The sequence below is a fragment of the Glossina fuscipes genome, unplaced genomic scaffold (genome assembly GCF_014805625.2).
Source record: "Glossina fuscipes isolate IAEA_lab_2018 unplaced genomic scaffold, Yale_Gfus_2 28, whole genome shotgun sequence".
Lineage (NCBI taxonomy): Eukaryota > Metazoa > Arthropoda > Insecta > Diptera > Glossinidae > Glossina > Glossina fuscipes.
Window position 1 is genome coordinate 9,713,262 of NW_023998423.1, and position 7,126 is coordinate 9,720,387.

Consider the following 7,126-nt stretch of genomic DNA (forward strand, 5'->3'; position numbering starts at 1 on the left):
TCATCTTATTTTACTCGTAACTAACGAACGGAGGGTGTTTTCCCTGTTAAAAAGAAAATTGGGCGAAAATTCGATGCAAATAATCTCAAAAGTTATTTAATTTAAAATAAAATAAAGTTTAAACAGTTCATTTAAATGTGTTGTAAATTGATCATAAACCTGGAAATTTGGCCACAGGCAAAATAAAAAACAAAAATAATTGGAAATTAATATTACAGAAAAAAATTGTGACAAAGTGCAGAAAAAAATTTTTAATACCTTTTTTGCAAATCTTAAAAGAAATTCGATAATAAAATACAAATCTTCTTAAATAAATTAAAAATTTCTGCAATCTTCATTAAAAGTCTGTGTCTCTGTGTTTGTTTCTCTGTGCAAAAGTTGTGTGTAGTGCCGTAAGTGCAAAAAAAATTGTTCAAAATGATTCGTCTGAAACATTTTTGCTATTCAATTAATTTTAATTGAAAAGTAAAGAAAAGAATTAATAATTCTATACCGAAAAAGGTACTTGATTAAAAAATTTTTTAATAACATTTGTATATATATGTACATATATATGTACGCTTTCAATGCATTTTACTTGTTACTACTTTGCATTTTAAAGCTTTTTATTTCTTTCCTTATGATTTTATTCTCTCCTCTCTTGTTTTGATCACAATTTTCTCATCGCTTGACATATTGCTTGCTTCAGTCGGACCTGATTCAACCGGCTTTTCTTTTCTAAATAAGAAATTTGCTATTGGTGTAGCAGATACTCTCTATTCGTCTTAATATTTTCATGGTTTTTATTGTTGTTTTTTTTTTGTTTTGCTGTCACATATATTCATGCACGCATTTCGTTTTTTCATGGTCACGTGATATCTTCTTATTTAATGATATGATAAACTTAGGCATATGTTTGTATGAGCGTGTAAGTTTCTTATGCAAATGTTTTCTTGTAAAATCTATCCTTTCTTTTAAGTCTCTTCTTAGAAGAAAGATAAAAAAATGCAAATATAAGATAGAGAAAGGGTTTGATTATTAATTTCTCTCGCTTTCTCTCTTTCTCTCTCTATCGCTCTCATTCTTCCTTTTTTGTCACGCTTTTTCTCTAGCAGTAGCAATAAAAAGCGAGTAAATGGAAAACTGTTTAAAAGTAATTTGAAACGTTTGCTTTCAAATATAAGTAGACGTGGCAGAATTTATGTGATAAATGTGTAAATCTGCTTTCGTGGACTTTTTCCTTAAATTTCTGGTATTATTTTCGGTTTTTTTTCTTTTCTCTCTCTCTCTCTCTCTCTCTCTCTCTCTCTCTCTTACCTTTAAAAATCGATAGATTGATTGATAGATTTCATTGAATCTAAGACATAAGGTGAATGTATTTACAATCCATTCTGGCAACATTTCAATAACAAAGACAGACCATAAACTTCGCAGGCAAATGCAATTGGCAAAGTTGTAATATACTTGTGTTTAATCAATTTTATTTTTTCCGGGCTTATGACGAAACATTGTTTGGAAAATTGGTTCTTTAATAAAAAAAGAAGGAAAAAACTTACACGCATCCGCTGATTTACATGGTGAATGCATTCTTTGAAAAATCGCGTAAACCGAAACTTTGTAAAACGAGAAAGAGTATTCGAAGAAAACACCAACATTCGTAGAAAGTAAGGCCTAAACCATAAACGAGCCTAACGGTCAATGAGACGAAAAAGACAAAAATATTTAGGATAAAATGAGCTAAAGATTAAATGAAGTGAAAAGGATTGGTTCATTGACGCATAGAACTTATATTTAATGGTTGCTCTCTCCTCATGCATTGCTAAATATGATAAAAAGGAAAAATTAAAAAAATTTTTTACATTCCATTTAGTTTAAATACAAATAGATGCCATAAGAAAAATAGAAGGAGAATAGAGACAACATTTTTCCTCTAGTCGAAATCGGTATATTCAGATCTGGTTTGGATTTGAATGATATAATGCGGCAAATATCGATGGATATTCTTTTTTGCTCGGACGTAACCACTTTCGCTATTTTGATGCAAATCTGACTCTTTCTACGAGAACCCGTCAATTTGACGAGTAACTTTTGTCAATCGTCCCAATTGCAACATTGACGAGAGGAAGGTAAAATTTGGCGCAAATATTCATTAATCATATAGGATGGTAAAAAATGGGCGCGGTTTGTTCATAGCCATGCTAATAATGTGTAAGAAAGCATAACATCTTCCAGAAACAGCAATAGTTTTTCATCTTCTATAGCTTTCGATTCCGTAAATATCCAAAATGTTCGCCAGAATTAACTGCATGTTTGTCCCGATGGTTTTGCTAATACATACAAAATTCGCGACAAAATATTAATTACAGCTTATTTCCCATTTATTCCAAAGCAAATTGGATTGCGGGTTAGCGAAATTTTTGCGTTTGCTTTTAAGAAGGTTGATTTTCATATCAATGGTTGCTGAGAAGGTTGCGAAGGGGTTAGAGATGGACTATTTCAACTATTGCGCTACTGAGAGAAATTTGGAATAACGAATGCTTGGCATGCAAACAGGCGGCGAAAAACCTTGAGGCTGACGTGCGAAGTGTCTAAAAATTTGAAGTATTTTGCATGACTACACGATGAATACGACAATTTATGATAATCACTTTTCGACCCTGTTCTAACTTCTACACATATTTGGAATTTTTCAAAATTCAAAAAACACTGATCCCGGGCCACGAGGGGCAACAAATGCCAGTCTATTGATTAGGGGCAGGGAGTACGCGCAAGATTTTGAATCTGTTCCTCTTTGTCTAAAGATCTAAATATTCCCCACCATTTCGCAGGAGAGAGCAGCGTAGAAAGAGAATAAAATTTTCAAACATCAAAATGGCCATCTTTTCTCGATCGAGAATATGGACAATTTGTGGGAGTTATCCAGGCAAGATTGTAAGGTGTACTCGTCATAATCTGAACAAAACTGTGCATGAAAGTCTTGTTGTCTTGACTTCATCATTTCATTTTATTTTTAAAGTTTTAGGAAAATTTTCAATTAATTTTTTCTCGGAAGAATTCATTGACTGCAACGTATAGTGCGTTTTTTAATCTTACTTTAGCTAAAGTTCATTAACCATTTTCATTACGGAATTCTTCGAATTCGATGGATGAAATCGGTGAATGCACATCGACTTGTGTACGTTAATGCGCAAGTTGGCAAGTTTTTATTATGTAACATAAATAATGCAAACGTTTCTAGAACATATTGTTTACCTAACTTTTTAACAAAATAACAAAATTTATGAAATATGGAAAAAAAAAAATAAACGAAATAAAAAAAGAAAAATAAACAAAAATTAAACATCAGCAAATTCATGCGTAATACGTAATATAACCACTGAAGCGCAATGTTTTACATACAAAAAAAAAAAAAAACTTTTTTTTATTTTGAAAATAAATAAATTCTTTTTTCTTACACTTTTTTTTTTTTTTATCATAGAAATTCTGTCCCTTTCTCTTTTCCTTTCGTTATATTATTAAGCGAAAAAAAAAACAACTTCAACGACGCAACATAAGTTCTTCTTCAGCTTTCAATAAGAAGAAAAATTCTTTCCAATACAAAATTCATTCACATAGATTTTATACGTGTAGTTTTTTAGTTATGGATAGTCGGGTGAGTCTTCTTGGTGGCTATATGAATTTTCGTTAGTGTTAGTGTTAGTTAATGATAGTGCGTTGCAAATATATCTCAAATGTTGGTTGCTTTGCACATAATTAGTTTTTTTTTTTCTTTCTCATAATTTTCGTATAAATACTCGGGAGTTGTAATCTGAACTTCTCAGTTATGCTTGAAGAGCTTAAACGTGAAGGTGATTTTAAGATATAACGGTAAAAAGTAAATCAATAAGTATTCGTTTTACACTAGAGAAAAAAACAAAAACAAAAAAGAAAAGTGGAAAATTTTTTACTACAAAAGTTTTTATGAAATTATGATCTTTGGCAAATGCAGGTAAAGTGAATTATTTGAAAATGTTTGTTTGTCTCGATTATTTGCGCTCGATTACATTGAAACATTCGCTTCTGCGCTCATTATTATTTACTCTGATACTAGAAGACTCAGTTTGCTCTAAAAAATTATAATTGTTTTTTTTAAATTTTCTTAATCTTAATTCTTATTATTTATATTGAAAAATTTTTCTCAATTTTCATATATCTATATATATATATATATATATATATGTATATATATATATATCCGTACATATACATATATGTCTTTCAAAACTCAATCAATTCATTAAATCTTTGTAACAATTACCACAAACAGTAAAGTAACCATAAATAAAACAATTAATGTAATGCGGTCTTAATTAGGAAAATGAAAACCTTGTGCAAAACCGGCATATAAAACTTGCCGCCGACGCCGACACATAGAAACATTAGTTTTTGAAAACATAGCAAATAGAAACCGGCACATACGTGTATGATGCATAAAAGACACGATATAAAGCCTCGTCGCAGAGAACTTTTCAAAAAAACCAGACCATATGACAACAAACTAACAAACTAAAATAAAAAGAAAAGAAGAAAAAAAAAAAAAAAAGAAAAAAACCACACAAAAAGCACAGCTTGTAAACTGCACTCGAATATTGCGATACTGATATGCGTAAGCTTATGTGTAGATAACAGAAACAGAAACTAATGCCTTCATAATCGATAAAGAGTTCTGTTTAAAATTGAATTGAAAAACTACAGAGAGAGAGAGAGAGAGAGAGAGAGAGAGTGAAGGAGAGCAGCAAATCTGGAGAAATCATATGCTGCAACAAAAATGAAATATTATTGCATTATTAGATGTCTAAAAAGTATTGAGTTTGTACAAGACTGATTTCTATTATAATACAATCGAGAGAAAATCGAAATGAATTTGTGGACTTTTCATAATTCCTCCGATTAATTCACAAATATTGTATGCAATTTTAGAGCGAAGATGTTATTCACCTAATGGTCAACGTGATCGAGGAATGATCTCTGAGGAAGGGAAAATATGTTGATAAATAAGTTTTCTTTCAAAGCAGAATAATGTTTCAGCCATGTCCTTCGTCTCGGCCTGTCCGTACGTCATCTACTGCGAAAGCTCTTTTCGTTGAAGTAGATAGCCTAACTAGTTAACTAGCGTATGGTTTGAATTTGGAAATGGGAAAAACAGTTGTGACAATATTGATAATTAGTTTTGTAAGGAAATGTTTGTCAAGACAACGCTACAAAGTATATATATATATATATATTCTTGATCAACGTAAAATTCTGAATTGATTTAGAAAAGTCTGTCCGTCTGTGTGATTTTTGTTGTTGGCAAAGTCTTTGTCGCAAGAGCGAAAATATCGACTTCAAATTTGGTAGAAACATTGGAATTTTTTGCGCGCAGGTTGGTATCGAAAATGGGCCAAATTGGTCAGGAGGAGAAGACCACTGTGAAGCCTAACCTGAGCACAAATCCGTTTTTCTTAACAACAATTTGTTGGCTTCTGCTAGCTACACGGAAATTATGAAAGTTTAGAGAGCTGAAATTTTTCACGCTTCCTTCACGAAACACTCTACTCTTTAGGTTCAAAAATGGAAGCAATCGACAATGCCCACCCAGAGTCACAAATAATGAAATTTTATTTTTTCACTTTTTTGGGTTTTTTTTTCTATTATTTGTATTTATTTACATCTGTTTTGTATATTCGTGGTTTCGAATCCCAAGTGCGGTAGAGTTTTTAATAAAAGCCGATAGCCTTAGATGCTAGCGCTTTTAACAATTTAGTCTTCTAATTTATTTCTCTGACAAAATTTGTGATAATAATAATAATAATAATATTTTGTATATTTTCCTCAAATAAAGAGACATTATCTGCCTAAAAATGGTTTAGTTCTAAAATGAATACGGTAGACACCGCGAGATGGTGGATTACTTTTTTTTTAATAATACCAGCGATATGGGTATCAAATGAAAGAACTTGAAGAGTAGAAAGCGAAAAGCATAGTGGTGGGTATGTTAGACTCGGCCCCCGTCGAATACGACTTTCTTACTGGTTTACATTGATACTACCATTCGTGACGATCCCTTTTGTAAGGCTTGTAAGTAACATGTAAGAGGCATAAAAATCTGATAAATCCGACCTAGTTTTTTTCTATATAATTTGTATTTATCACTTAAAAGTTCACGCTACATCTCCATTAGGCAAATTTATTACGAGAATTGTTTCTTTCTATATTAAATTTATGTAATTTTGATACTCATACTCAGAAAAATTAGTTACGTAAGCCAACGTTTACTGCGTTGCTGAAGATAAGGGTTAACTGTAGAATATGTACTGAAGGTTTCCTAAAATGCATTGTACCTCGTGCTTGCAAACATCATACATTGTTGCTGCAATGTATTTCGATGTCCAAGTTTTATCTCTACTGCATACATATTTTCATTAACAAGCCGAACAATTATGTAAACAAATTCTATTTAGCAAACTTTTCAGCGATCATAAGATTTTATGACGAGTAACGAAATATATGCTATGTCTTCTACTAGTTTTGTGCACACACAATAGCTGTGCATATATCATATTCAGCCCATAAGATTTTAATTTAATTTAGCCATATCCCTCCGTACGTCTTTTTTATTCACTTAATTATTAGGGATAGAAATTAAAATTTGGGCCATTCGGGAATTGGAAAATCGTCCCGATAGATAGATCCATTCAGAGCAAATCAAAAAATATTTAAGAAATCTTTACAATACGAAACTGCGAAAGAGTAGTGTTAACCATAGCCAAACCTTTAAAATTTTCTTTAATGGGATTATTCCAAAAACACCTTTGATGAACTAAGCTCCAAAGATCAGCGCAAGGCATTTAAGATTTGTTTTAAAACGCATACAAAGTTGCTGTATTTCTATATCTAATTATTAACCATTCATAGATTTAGTGGAAACTCTTCCCTTTTCTTACGCAAAATAAAATTCTTAAATGCAGGATTAAGTTTAAGTAATTTCCACAGGTGAAAAAACCATCGTCGTCATGTCAGCAAAGCAAACAAAAACAAATTTTGTAATTTTTTATACACTAGGCCCTCCTATAACACGGTATTGCATGTTATATAAATACAAGCAGAACGAGTTACTTATATATAT

General features: G+C 31.3%; 1 long non-coding RNA gene across 1 annotated transcript in view; it reads left to right on the top strand.

Annotated features, from left to right (window-relative positions):
• The first annotated feature begins 266 nt into the window (after nucleotides 1-266).
• LOC119636719 overlaps nucleotides 267-7,126 on the top strand; it is a 12,741-nt gene continuing 5,881 nt past the window's right edge. The window contains exon 1 of the long non-coding RNA XR_005247170.1: nucleotides 267-501. This is a non-coding gene — a long non-coding RNA (uncharacterized LOC119636719). The remainder of the gene's footprint in view (nucleotides 502-7,126) is intronic.